At 33.2% G+C, this 14,212-nt stretch overlaps 2 protein-coding genes and 2 long non-coding RNA genes across 4 annotated transcripts in view; 1 reads left to right on the top strand and 3 right to left on the bottom strand.

The window, feature by feature from the left end:
• Nucleotides 1–14,212, bottom strand: part of LOC125825593 (putative disease resistance protein RGA1) — a 163,088-nt gene that overhangs the window by 76,583 nt on the left and 72,293 nt on the right. The window lies entirely within an intron of this gene.
• The window catches only part of LOC125825549 (putative disease resistance protein RGA3), a 70,684-nt gene that overhangs the window by 28,555 nt on the left and 27,917 nt on the right, over nucleotides 1–14,212 (bottom strand). The gene's annotated exons all lie outside the window — the stretch shown is intronic.
• LOC125825554 (uncharacterized) overlaps nucleotides 1–14,212 on the bottom strand; it is a 38,619-nt gene that overhangs the window by 10,347 nt on the left and 14,060 nt on the right. The window contains exon 2 of the long non-coding RNA XR_007442869.1: nucleotides 10,654–10,918. This is a non-coding gene — a long non-coding RNA (uncharacterized LOC125825554). The remainder of the gene's footprint in view (nucleotides 1–10,653; nucleotides 10,919–14,212) is intronic.
• The window catches only part of LOC125825553 (uncharacterized), a 61,442-nt gene continuing 57,843 nt past the window's right edge, over nucleotides 10,614–14,212 (top strand). The window contains exon 1 of the long non-coding RNA XR_007442868.1: nucleotides 10,614–10,752. This is a non-coding gene — a long non-coding RNA (uncharacterized LOC125825553). The remainder of the gene's footprint in view (nucleotides 10,753–14,212) is intronic.

Here is a 14,212-nt window from a genome sequence, read left to right as displayed (position 1 = left end):
AATGCGGAGAAACAAATAAAAATTAGTTAGCAAACAAAATTAAAAATATGCATGACAATATATTAGAGCAAACAAATTTGAGATGAAAATAAGAATCAGATTTCTCCAAGAAAAAAAATAGAACAAAATTCTCTTCTCCAACATTACTCCACAAAATTCATGATTTTTTCTTTCTTCTTTTTTTCCTATAAAAGTGATCCGTATATATTTGATTTTATAGATGATTATGGTCTCTCTTTTTTTTTTAATTCAATGTTAACTCTTCACATTTTTTATATTTTAATAGAAACGGCTGATGGTTTAAATAGATAAATACAATCTTTTATTATGTTTTTAATGAAATATTAACTTTTCAAATTCTTCAAGCATTTTACTATTTCATAAAAAAAGTAAATTTCTAACATCTCATTATTGCAAGCTCGTGAAAGACCTTTTTACTATACTTATTTGTTGTAGCTTTTCATAACTACTCATTTCCACAGCTCTTCATTTGTCTTCTTTATTCTAGCAATAAATAAATTAACATTTATAGATAATGATGATTGAATATGAATGAATGATAATGATAATGATAACGATAACATAATACATGTAGGACACCACATAGGACATAAATTGTCAGTAGGACATGTGTTTTTACATATTAAACTTTATGCAAGTTTAAGTGTCTACTCGTGCACACTCAAAGTTAAAGAAAACAAATATGAGCTGAGGTCAATTGTTAAAGGATATATTTATGTATTATGCCTACATGATAATATGATATGATGATACTACACTAGACTATTCTAGAGACTAATCTATGATATTTCAAAAAATCATCTAACTTTTTCACAATTGGAGCATGGATCAGGCATGCAAACGAAAATAGATATGGCAATGATACCTTATAAAAATATAATATATGGGTCTAGCTCAACCTCAAAAGCTAATAGTTTTATATATTAGTACAATCTACTATACTAGTGTCTTGTATAATTTATTTCTCCTTTTTCATTAATTCCTTTTTTCGTTTACTTGATTGTAGGAGACTTGGTGGAACGGAAAAGATTTGTTAGCTTTATTCTTTATGACTTGTGTATGTGTATCCTCCATTGTATTTTCAGGTGTTAGATGAAGAGATTATAGGAAATTAAAAGGAAAAACAATCACCAAGTGATGAAGGGAGAGTATATAGATTCAGAGGATAAAGATTTCCTTAAAGTATGAAAACAAATTATGAATCAATGAGACTTACCTCAATATTAACTTATCGAATCTCCTGTTATTCCTCAATAGCTCAATGATAGATCGATCGATTGTTAACTGATTGATCGTATGTACGTAGATCCAAATACTATATGACACAAGGTGTTTTTTCGTACATAGAGATGGGTGAAGAGATCAAACAATAATTAGAGTTGGTAATGAGCTCAAACAGACTGGAATGTGTGTATTTACTGTATTATTTGAGTTCTGAATGCATTATTAATTTATTAATTAATGGTATTGGTAGGTAAACAACAATTAGTGCTTTATTAATTAATGATAGTGCTTCATTCCTACTGGATGCTTTAGTAAAAACGACATCAACTTTATTCTAGTCTTTGACGTCTTATTCCATAAAATATATTTAAAAAAGACCTTCGATGTAGTCATTTATTTTAAAACAAAAAGAAATTCATATTAAATGTGTGACACTAATAATGATGAAGGGCGGACCGATGAGGGTAGGCCAAAGAAAAAGATTAACAACCATTTAAGCTGGCAAGCATTTTTATCGAATCACACATCGGAATAGCCCAATTATGGCACTATCTTGTGGGCCCAGCACACGTTGACAATTTTTTCAAGGATAGTGCCACGTAGGCCGAAAAGGGGTAGAATATTATAGATAAATTAAGTTCGGGGGGGGGGGGGGGGGTAATAGGACCTTAGTAAAGGTTAGGTGTGTCTCTGGGATTTCAGGCATAGGCTGGGGGGGGGTACTTATGCATTTTCCCCCAAAAAAAAGAAGAAGAGAACAATGAAAGTACTACTCCACCTTACTGAAGTTCAGTTTCTACTGCTCATACAATTAGATACATAGTGATAATAGAGTTTAAATATAAATAGAAGATATTAGGAGAGGTGAAAAGACTTAGAACTGATTTGAATATAATATTTAATGTAAAATTATGTCTTTTTGGATTCTTAAATATAACACATAAATAAGAGAAAATGAAAAGGTTTTTACCTAATGACATTATACTGTTGTTTAATGAGAAATCATGTCTTCTTGGTTTATTAATGTGGTTGAAGAGAATATGAAAAGATTTTTACCTAATGGCATTATACTGTTGTTTAATGAGAAATTATGTCTTCTTGGTTTATTAATGTGGTTGAAGAGAATAGGAACAAATTTTGATGAATGGTGCAACTATTTAATGTGCTATTATTTAATTATCTAATTATTAATTAAATATACTGGGTAAAGGCAAATTTGAAAAGAATTCAGTTGTGATCTTTGAACTTTTGTTTATAAGATGTTACCCACGTTGCATGGACCTTTGGACTTCTTATTAAATAAAATGAAAAGAATTAGTGAAAAAATAGGACTAAAAGTGGAAAAATAAGATTTTTTTAACCTTAAAAATGGTAATAGAGTCATTTAATTTTACAAGGGCATTTTGGTATTTCAACTTTTCACTTGTGATGTTCCCACTTATAATAATACTAGTTTCGGAGAACGTGCCTTGCACGTTTGTCCCTAATTATTATTATTAAATTTCTATATACTAAAAAGTTGAGTAATAAAATAGGAAATGCTGAAATTAACAAGAGTAGTTTTACCATTTATATTTTATTCACTAAATAATAATAGATATACTATGAAGTAGAACATTAAATAGATGATATATCTAGTATTTTTTTTTGTTATCCTTCATGTGCGGTTTCTCATTCTCTTTTCTTCTCATGTTCAATAGTGCAATTTCCTTCCTATGATAATATCAATCTTTGTAAATTGGTTCTTAAAAAGCATATTAAAATTTTAATTCTCAAAGTGTTTTTATATAAATAGTGGAGAATGACTCTTCATATTGAACTTTTAATTTTAAAAAATTATGGATGTGAGAAATAATTAACATTCAATAATTAGGCAGAAGAATATCACATTCTCATAAATAAAATAATATCTCTAAGGCAAAAGTAGACATTCTAATATGGACAATTACACTTAACTATTTATGGGTCCAGTTCCGGTCAATAATCTATAGATTGGAGTTTGACAATTTTTCAGCCATAGTTAAAATTTTACATCAACAATAAATAGCTTATTATCACAGTATATAGACGTTTGATACATACAATTTATAAGTTCTAAAAGATTTCATCAATGTGGTACATATGCAAATCTCTGATATAAACACTTGGTACATTACGAATCACACTTGCAGTCATCATCATAATTAATATGTCAATTATTTTTATTATTATATCACATATACATCTTCTTTTTAACCTTAGAGAAGTATTGTACACATGATTTATGAAGAGAAAAGAATAATACTCCTTTTTTCATGAAATTTCTCTTTGAATAATTAATATAAATTGAGCAATACAAACTTTTCAAAATGACTCATTCTAGATATATGGTCAATTTTTGAGGAATGAATGTTTCAACACATAAATAATAGACTAATAAGGTCAATTGGTTATACATATAAACGAAACGTTAAATAAAAATATAGCCTCAAAATCACATATATACTATATAGAGTATGATCCATCCTTTATCTCCAATTCGGTGGCCCATTTTGTTGTGCCGTAATTTAACTATTTCTAGAAAAATCATTTTTTGAAATGTTCTAAGTATAAAACAATTTGAGAAATATTTAGAAAGAGTCGCCACTTAATTTTTTTAAAGAAATTAAGAAAACTTATAATTTCCAAAGATTTAAACAGAAAAAAAATCATTTGAAAATACCAAAGAGGGTTCGGGGTTCAATTTACACTTCGAGAAGGGTTTAAGCATTCGAAGTGTCCGCTAACATGCGGTTGACCTGCGACTTGACTAAAATATATTTGACTATTTTTAGGAAAATAATGATTTAACATAAAAAAATAATGACTTACAATAGTTGATTAACTTTGAAAAAATAATTAAATGACACATTTTATTTTGATTTTTTAGAGAAAATGATTCAAAATGAATTATTTGACTTGAAAGGTAAGTGGTTAGAATATTAATAAAACTAGGTTAATTAAAATTTATATAATTCATTTTAAAATAACTTAAACCTATTTAATACATTAAAGCATGAAAATCTTAGAATATTAATAAAACTAGGTTAATTAAAATTTATATAATTCATTTTAAAATAACTTAAACCTATTTAATACATTAAAGCATGAAAATCATTTTAAATTAATTGAAGAATAAACATTTTGGCTAACCTTCTTGAGAAAATGACTAAATAAGTATTTTATAATAATAATTAACATTATTAGATTAGTTTTGAGAAAATAGTTAAACAAATAGCAATTTTTATTTTTTAAGAAAATGAGACCTTAATTGAAACAATTGAATTAAGACAAGTACTTAGAATTTTAACGAAACTAAATGAGTTGGTTTTTATTTGAGTCATTTTTGGTTTACGAAAAAAAAACTATTTTAAACTAATAATAATAAAAAAAGTTTGGACTAAAGATTATAAATGATAATGCAAGAGTTGATAAAATGAGATTTGTTAGAAATAAAACAACACAGAGAAATAGTTTGTCTTTTGGGGAATTCAATTAAGTTAATTAACAATTCTAAAGTTAGAGTTAATAAACAACAAACAATAAATAATTATAATTAAATAATTTAAGAGTAACGGAGAGAAGTTGAATTTGGGCCTTTGTTGGGCCAAATTCGTTGCTACTTTTTGGGGTTTAACCAAAACCCGTTTTGGTACACAGCTGATGTATATCAGTGTATATGAGCATATATATTAGCTCTTTTCATGTATCTCTTGCTTCCGAACACATGTATTTTGCTCCAACCCTGTATTCCTGCGTTTTGGGCCTGCATATCAGCGTATACTGCTGTATACAATATGTGTATAGCCCATTTTCGACTTTCCGGGACCTGTTTTTTGACTTTCCAGCAATTTGAACAAGATGAGGCCGACTCAATAAGAGAAACTTGGGCCTTTATGGCCCTCTCGAAATGCAAAAGGAAAGAAAGATGAAGCCCAAGAGGGACTCGAGTTAGTGTCGCAAAAAAATTAACCAAACGACCATGGGACAGAAGTAGTACATTTTAAAGTGTGAACAATTAAATCACTCAACACATTCAGATGTGGTTGAACAAAAAAAAAAAATCATTTTAAAGTAGTCATTTAATGAGAGAAACTGGATGTTCTAATCAACTACTACTTAGCGTATTAAGATGAGAATAAACAATACATACGATTGTCAAATCCCTTTGGCAAATAAGGATAATAAAATAACCATTCTTGCAACCAATTAATTATATAAGAAGACTTTAGATTCTAAGCAAAGACACCTAAACATGAAGGATTCAAATAAGGCCAAATAAGTTTAGAAAGAGTAGAGCAACTATTTTACCATAAAAATTATAAACTACTCAAATATCACACAGTGAAGTGATGCCCAAAATGAAACAATATATTATTATTAAGCTAAAGAAATATCAATAAGAGATAACCTTGCACCAAATGTGACCCATGAACTTTTTTTTTTTTTTTTTTTTTTGAAGATTTGTTAATCAATACAACCAACAGTAATTAGACTAAGAACATCTAAGCAGCTTAAACCTAAAGATGCATCAAGTACGAAATTAAAAAGCTTAAGTAGGAGCCAAGGGAACATATTCAAGCTAAGCTATTATCGGCGGTAACTTAACATCAGTTAAGAAAACAAACATGTTGCTAGATTGAACTTTAAGGCAAAGACAATGTTCATTAAGAAAAAAACAATAATGGAAAAAGAGTGAAAGAAATGGCAACTAACTGTGATGATCTGAAAATAAAAGCTTTAAGAAAGAGGTTGCTTCCTTCCTATGTCGGACTCGGCAAGATATTCCAAAGCAATATAAAAATAGACATCAAACTACTATGATTCGAGTGTGAGTGTCAGGCTGACAAATATTTTATTTAAAATTCTTTTAAAAAAAAGAAAAAAAAAAGGAGCTCCATTCTGCCAAAAATTACAGCAAACAAACAGTTTTATACAACTCAAAACGACAACAATATGAACGAGAATTATAGTGCACTCGATCAACACTATTTTCCAACAGAATGCTCAAGCAAGAGGATACAACATTGATCAACCACCCTCAAAGTATAAATTTGCCTCACAAGTTCAACAGTGACGCTCAGCAAAAAGATTTGAAGCGAGGACGGATGCACACACAAAAATAAACTTAAACAACTACATACACAGGTTCATACCTTTATCTTACAGCAAGGAAAGAATAATACGATGATCAATTAGAAATTTAAACGGTGAAGGGAATAAGTCTAGAGACTCATATTCAAACCAAACAAACTTTTAAACAAGAGCATAGAAGTTGAAATGAAGAAGAAGCAAGAATGAAGACAAAGAAACCAATAGAGTGTTCATCATATAATACTCGAAACCGAAATAAAACGTGAATAAATAAAAAAACGCCTAATCACATAAATAGAAATAGAAATCCAGAAAAGAAACAGAGTACTATTTGAACTGAGTTAAACACAAAGTTGAGGAGATGAACCTTTCTTACGGCTAAACTAGAAACAACAGCCAGCCCAAATAAAGGCTAAACATTCCATGAAATCAGATTACAAGACTCAAGATTAACAATACAACAAACTTTATATTCCCCTAGCAGATAAGAAAAAAAAAACTAGGACAAATCAGATTTTCTATGACTTAACAGGCAATCAATCTAATTAAATTACATCCAAAGATTAAATTAGCAGAACATCATCTTAGACATTTAAATCGATACAAAGTTATGCGAACTAAGGCAATCAGGTTTAAATAAGGGAAAACAAACTTAAACACATTTTAGCATTTTTGATTTTAAGCCAAACGCTAGCCAAAAAAAAAACAGTCCATAGGTCCAAACAATAAAATGAATAACGGAAATCATGAAGCTCAATAGCTCGAAACAGATTAAATGAGTGGGAAAATCAGATTATTTTTTTTACCTTAAAAATGGTAATAGAGTCATTTAATTTTACAAGGGCATTTTGGTATTTCAACTTTTCATTTGTGATGTTCCCACTTATAATAATATATGATATGATATATAATGGATATGATATGATGCGGTATATTACAAGTCCATATAAGAGATATAGGACTATCTTGAGTCAAAATTCAAAGATATTTTATATATTTTCTCTAGTTTGTGTATATTCTTATACTTGCAAAATAATGTATATCTTTATTGCATATTTGACTAGTGGATATTATTATATTTGTCTGCTCAACTAAATGGGTAACTTTCCCCTCAATTAAGTAAGTTTTGATTGAGAAATATTCAAAAAGCACAACTCCATGATTTCCAATGTTTTCCCACAACACAATTCTCCAGCGTGCTCAATTAGACAAGTCATAGAGGAAGAATCCTAAGGAGAATTTGTAGTTCAGTTGGTTGGCTATCTGAACTCTCATCGTGTTGGTAAGAGTTTGATTTCTCACCTTGTAATCCGCTTACACATTTTTATTTTTTTATTTTCGATTTGGCATATGAAGTATTTTGCAAAGAAATATTTACTAGCATGGAACATCAATCAATTAAGACAAACACAAGATAGATCTTGTAAACCAAATTATATTTTTGGATTAATCAAACCTAGGTTTCAATTTTTTTTCTAGAGAGTAGGAGTTACTTAAATGACATAAAACTATATTACTTTTGTTTGTATGAAAGGCAGGTACAGCATATGAACATTGTGCAGAAAGGCCTCTGCTGTCAAATCTCATACATGTCTTTTCCAGTCTACGATTTAGATAAGAGGTCCATGCGGTTGTTTCAACCATCAATCCGAAACACAGGAACCAGTAAAAGTCAGTTTTCGCACACATTTTGATCTTTGAGAATGGAGAATCAGCTCATTACAAGATCTATAAAGATGAACAGATGCTACTAGGGACATTTTTAGAGCCAATGGGGAACTCTTTGCGATAAGATTCAACAAAAAGCAGTCTTTTGTAACTTTTTTTGTTGAAGTCCTTCAATCGCGAGAGTTTTAATGAAAGTGAAAGTAACGAGAATGTCTATTAAGAAACTTATATAAACCTCTCTATTAAGAAACTTATATAAACCTCTCTAAAAACTGGAGAAGCTTCTACTATCTATACAAGTCTCATGACATTATTTCGGTCCAAAAAGACATCGGTCTATATCAGATCTCATGACATTACGCTGAACAGAGAATCCTTCGATCTAATGGACAGATTCCCCTCAAACTGGTTGATCCATTCAAGTCTTAGGTTTTCGCATCAATATTATGGATCGAAGCTCTGGCAAAACAAAAATGAAGAAGAATTATATGGAGAAAAGCATAACTAGAAAAATAGTTTCATTTGGGCAAATGAGCAAATATGCATACTCAATAACCAAACTTGTTAAACAGTAAAATTGTGTCATGAAAAAAAAGTTATTTTGTTATTTCGGTATAATGGGTGCTCGACATAACTTATTATTCCTTTTGCTTCATAACTTATGGAAAATTATGATACAAACATACAAACACCAAATCGACCAAAACTAATGTAGTCTCTTCCTAACAGCTTACATTCTAACACTTACACAATTTCATAGACAGTTGATTGATGCAATTAGAAAAAGTGAAATGAAATAAGGATGGTCATATTATAGAAAATCACTTGATAAATTTAAGAAATATAGTATGTACCTGGTCCAAATGCCAAAACTCATTTGTAAGCAATAAAATGCTTCCGGAGTTATCTCTGTGTTAGAACAAGTCAAATACCACATTGACGTTCTAGCATGGCCTTGAAACTAGTAACCTATAAGGAAAAAAAAACATAAATCTCATGGTTAAATCATATCAAGATATACCATACTCGAAGAATTAGAAGAAAGAACAATTCAGTTCAAGTGGACAAACAGAATGCTGAAAGCATAGCACAAATGCAATTGATTAATAATTTTGCATTTTCTTAATGTCAAAATAATTCCAGAAAAAATGTTAAACTACATACAGAACTTCTTTCTAGAACTCGAGGAAAATAATATTTAAAAAATTGAATGATCAGAAAGTGAAAGAGAAACAGAGACTTACTTAAGTTCTAAATTATCCTCCCGCTTCTCTAATTTTTGGAATATGGGAAATGTTGGACCACTGGGAGTTTGGGCTACTCCGATTGGTGCAACTTTCTTCTAACTTTGGGCAGCCTCCAATTTCCAGATTCCGTAATTTAGTGAGGCGTCGCATGGCATCTCTGGATGGCAGATGCTCTAGTTTTTCACAGCTCCTTAAACATAACTTTTCCAAAGAAGCAAGTTTGCCGAGCCCATCCGACAGAGCTTCTAATAATGGACAATCACGGATCTCCATATGACGTAATTTGGGCATGGCAGCTGAGAAGTCCACATGTCGTAGCCGCTTGCACCTCACTAGCAATAATGTTTCAAGAGAAGTAAGGTTGTCAAATCTATGAGGAAGAGACTCGATTCCAAAATCAAATATATAGATATCTGTTAGGGCAGAGAGTTGCATAAGCTGATAGGGCAGAGAATCCCAGTGCCCATGTCCGTACACCTTCAATGTACGAAGGGACAACAGCTGCTGAATGCCATTAAATATCAACTGGAATGCCTCAAAATCCACCATCTCTGAGAAAGGACCAATTTCCAAAAGCCGTAACCCAGTGAGCCAGTGAAGGTCCCCTGCGGGTACACTAATCAATTTGGGACAATCTGATATATCTAACAGTGAAAGTGAAGGCATTTCCCACACATGTAAAGGGAAGGAAACCAAGTTGTTACAGTTTTTGATGATCAAAATCAATAGAGACCGGCATTTCTCTAGCATTCCACTTGGTAAACTAATCAATCCATCACAATGCCATAACTGAAACAATTGGAGGGAAGTCAAGTAGTTCTCTCCACAGGGAACAGGAAAAGAACTGAAATTGGCGCATTTGGATATTTGTAATCTCTTAAGAGAATGGAGATTGTACAAGCTTTGTGGCAATTCACGAAACTCTCCGCAATCTGAGACACATAGGCGTTGAAGAGAAACATTGTTGCGTAGCATCTCATCTGGTAGACAAGTGAGCTCTTTCACGTTACTGACAAGAAGATTCACAAGAGATGTCAAGTTGCTCCACAAGTTCAACAATGGCATTTCACTGTCAACTCTTTCAATTATTAATTCACGGAGGATTTCAAATTGAGTTGGAGTACTTTTTAACAGTGGACACTTTGTAATCATCAAATTCTCAAGCGTGGGAAACAGTCTTTCTCCAACTTCATCTCCCTTCCACTCAATAAGGCTACGCATATCCCCCAATACAAGTTCTTTCAATGAGGGGAACACTTGGATATTACCATTAATCTCAACACCATAAAATGTAGGTCCGATGCATTCCAATTCAAGGAAGCCTTTCAGCTCAAGATACCAAAGGAACTTCAGTTGGCCAAACGATGGAATTTCTTTGCACCTTTTGCAACCACTTAATTTCAACATGACCAAATTCGGTAGCAATTCTTTACTGAACCATGAAGGAAATATAGTTCCCAAATAGTTCTCCACTACTAAGGTTTTCAAGTTAGGATGCGGTTGAAGACCATCCAACACATGTTCATCATTGATCTCACTGCCTTCTGATTCATCATGGGACCACAAATATGTCAGCTTGTAGATATTTGGTTTCTCCTGTAAATATGCTGTTCGAGCCTCTTCTTTATTTCTGACTGATTGCAGACCTCTGATCGTCAATTCACCTCTAAGGTTTTTCAGATGACCTAATTCTTCTATTCGACGACCTTTCTCTGAATCCACCTTGAAAAACTCTAGGGTTTGAACACAAGTCAATTGTCCCATATTAAGTGGTATCTGCATATCGAGTTTGTAATGATAGTTGCAATATATGTGTCTCAAACTTATCATATTTGCCATTTCTTCTGGAAGCTTCCTGAGTGAAGAACAGTCATTGACTCTAAATGTTTGCAAATTGTAGAGCTTGCAAATGGAGTTGGGCAAGTCTTTGATCTGCGTGTTGGAGAGATCAAGATACCTCAAGTATATTAGCTTGCCGATTTCGGCTGATAACTCCTTGATGCCTGACCTGGACAAATTTAAAACCCTCAAGAACTGAAAGTTCAATAGCATATCTTCAGATAGATTTCTTTTCCAGAACAATGTGCACAAACGTCCTGGCTCATTTATCATATCCATTTGATCACTTGGTGAGTTCCATCCAAAGTATCGGACTTGAGAAAGATTTTCTCCTCCAACACTCTTTTGATCAAATAGTTTAGACTGCAAAATATCTCCAGCCAAATCATGCACAAGATCATGCATCTTACAATGTGTTATATTGTTGAGCTCATCTAGCTTAACATCTTGCAGCAAGGAATATTGCAACAAGAGTTGGAAAAACTTGTTCCCGACGTCTTCCATCACGGGGGTCTCTTGACATGGACGAAGAAACCCTTCTGCCATCCAGAGTTGGTGTAACATCCGACAATTTGAAGTGGCTTTGAAGGAGCTTGAAATTTGGAAATAGTCATTTTTGGAAAAAATTAGAATCTGGAAATTTGGTTATGGGAAGAAGTGAGTTTTTAGCCAACTTTGAGTAGTCTTAACTCCTAGCTCAGGATGAGTTAGGAGTATTTCCAGTTATAGTTGCGAAGCTCGTGGAATGACCTTTTCAACGCCACTGAGTTTGCTCGATTCCGAGTTCGTATGAGGGAGTTACGCCCTTTAGAAGATGGGCAGTTGGAAGGGAAATCCGTCCGGAAATTTAAGGGCATTTTGGTCTTTTCCCAAACTCTTTCTCTTGAGGTTACATGGTGTGTTAGGCTGATTTTGGATCATTTCTTTTATCCCATTTTAAAGAGAAAGAGTTAGGGTTCTTGAGAAGAGAAGAAGAGAAGAAGAAGAGAAGAAGAGAAGAAGAAGAGAAGAAGAGGAGAAAGAGGAGATCAATGAGATCATTGTGGATTTTCGTCGGGGGTGATCCCTATCAAGGTATGTGAGTTCTTCGTGTGGGTTGATCCTTTCCCTCACACACACCAAGTTTATTCTATGATTTGAGAAAAGATTGGGAATTGTTGTTGAAGTGTTGAAGTTGTTAGTTGTTGTTGATATTGTTGTTAAAGTTATTGTTCGTTGTGAGACATGATTGAGTTGTGCATTTAAGTTGAAACCTATTGTATGTTGAGGGAATTATGCTTCTAAGAGTTATGAACCTTTTGAAGTTGATTTACCATCGATTCGCAGAAATTTCTGGGTTGACGATCCCCATCTACGGGAGTGACCTACGGACCGTAGACCGATTGACGGTCCGTACTGGTCAACCGTCAATCGAAACAGAAGTTGGGTTTTTGGGGCATCGATCTACGGTCACGACCTACGGTCCGTGACCTGACCTACGGACCGTAAGTCCGGACCGTAGGTCAATACTTAGTCATTTTCCTTAAATGAATTCCGGGGAAGTTTCTGATGCGGTCTACGGACCTGCAGGACAAACCGTAAGTCCATCTACGGTCCGTCGATGGCGTCCGTAAGTCCCACCTGTGTCACCATAAATTTGAAGCCTCAGTCAAGTTTTCCCATTTCTTTTCTCACTCTCTCATGCATATTCCAAAGTATTATACCTATGATTTATAGTTGTTTCCGACACTCCAAAGTACGTCCAAGTGTTCAAGAATCCCTCCATAACATGTGATCGAACACCTTGAATTCATAATTCCGTTTTCAAGGAAAGATAGTTCCCAAGTCAAGTGAAGTCAAGCTTAGAAGCAAGCAAGTCCTTAAGGTTTTCCAAGAGCCTTCATTGAGCGTTTTAACTTTATTTTAAGGCTCAAGTTCAAAGATAAGTATTGAGTTTCAAGTCAAGTCATAAATAAAGAGTTTAAAGTTGAGTTCTTTTCTCAAAGGTATTAGGGAACTATGTATTCCCAAGGAAGTTTTAAAGAAATGTTTTTACATTTAAACAAGGTTGGAAACTGAGATTTCCAAAAGAGCCTTCGGGCTAGTTTTTGAGTAATTATCTCATATCAGCAGGAAGAAATGTGTTTTAAAAACATAAGAGCCAATACATTTTTGGGAGTAGTATCGAGCACCGAATTGGGGGAGCGTTCAAAGAACCCACAGCCCCCATAGAACCATGTTAGCCACCATGGGTAGAAAAGGATCATACCTTTTAGATGAATCCTTTTCAGATTAGACTAGTGGATCCATTAGGCAGTTCAGGTCTTATACCTTTGGCCGGGTATAAGATGCTCTAGCAGCGTGAGGTCGATCGTTGTATCATCACTATAGCTCTTATGTGATGGTTGTCGGTTAGAGAAACTCCCACAGCAGTTATTGTATTTTACACATAGAAATTATTATATTTTTATATACATCAGTTCATTGCATTTCTATATACATTTCAGGCTTAATATATCCTTGTATACACACAGAGTTTATAGCATGTTTTTAAACAGTCTTTCTTTATATCACACTTGTTTTAAATTGCCTTATATTGAAAGAAGTCAGTCAGGTTGAGTTGAGTTGAGCCAGGTAAGCTATTCAGTTTTCTTCTAGATTTCATTCTAGCCTTTGTTGCTTAGTTTTCCAGCTTGCATACTCGTACATTCCATGTACTGATGCCAGTTGGCCTGCATCATTTGATGATGCAGATTCAGGTACCCCGGATCAGCATCCTGCACGTCGTTGATCCAACTGAGCACTCCAGAGTCAGTGGTGAGCCTCCTTGCATTCCGGAGGGACTCAATTATTTTGTGTTCTAGGTTTTCTTTTGTTTTATTAGGATGTTGTGGGGTCTGTCCCAACATCCATCTCAGTATTTTAGAGGCTTCATAGACAGACAGTCAGTCAGCTAGTTTCGAGTCTCTTACCTATGTATATATGTAAATACTCTATTTTGAGACCGAGGTGCCTTTATTGCCAGATTTGTATCAGTTAAGTTGTCTTATGATTTTGCTTTGCATGAAGTTTTGTTGAGTTAGGTTTCCGCTGAGTTAAGAAAGCCAGGCCAAGGGTTCGCT

Source organism: Solanum verrucosum, unplaced genomic scaffold, assembly GCF_900185275.1.
Source record: "Solanum verrucosum unplaced genomic scaffold, falcon-dt-bn FXZP01000140.1, whole genome shotgun sequence".
Taxonomy (NCBI): Eukaryota; Viridiplantae; Streptophyta; class Magnoliopsida; order Solanales; family Solanaceae; genus Solanum; species Solanum verrucosum.
The sequence above is the reverse complement of the archived record's forward strand: the minus strand, read 5'-3'. Positions and strand labels throughout refer to the sequence as shown.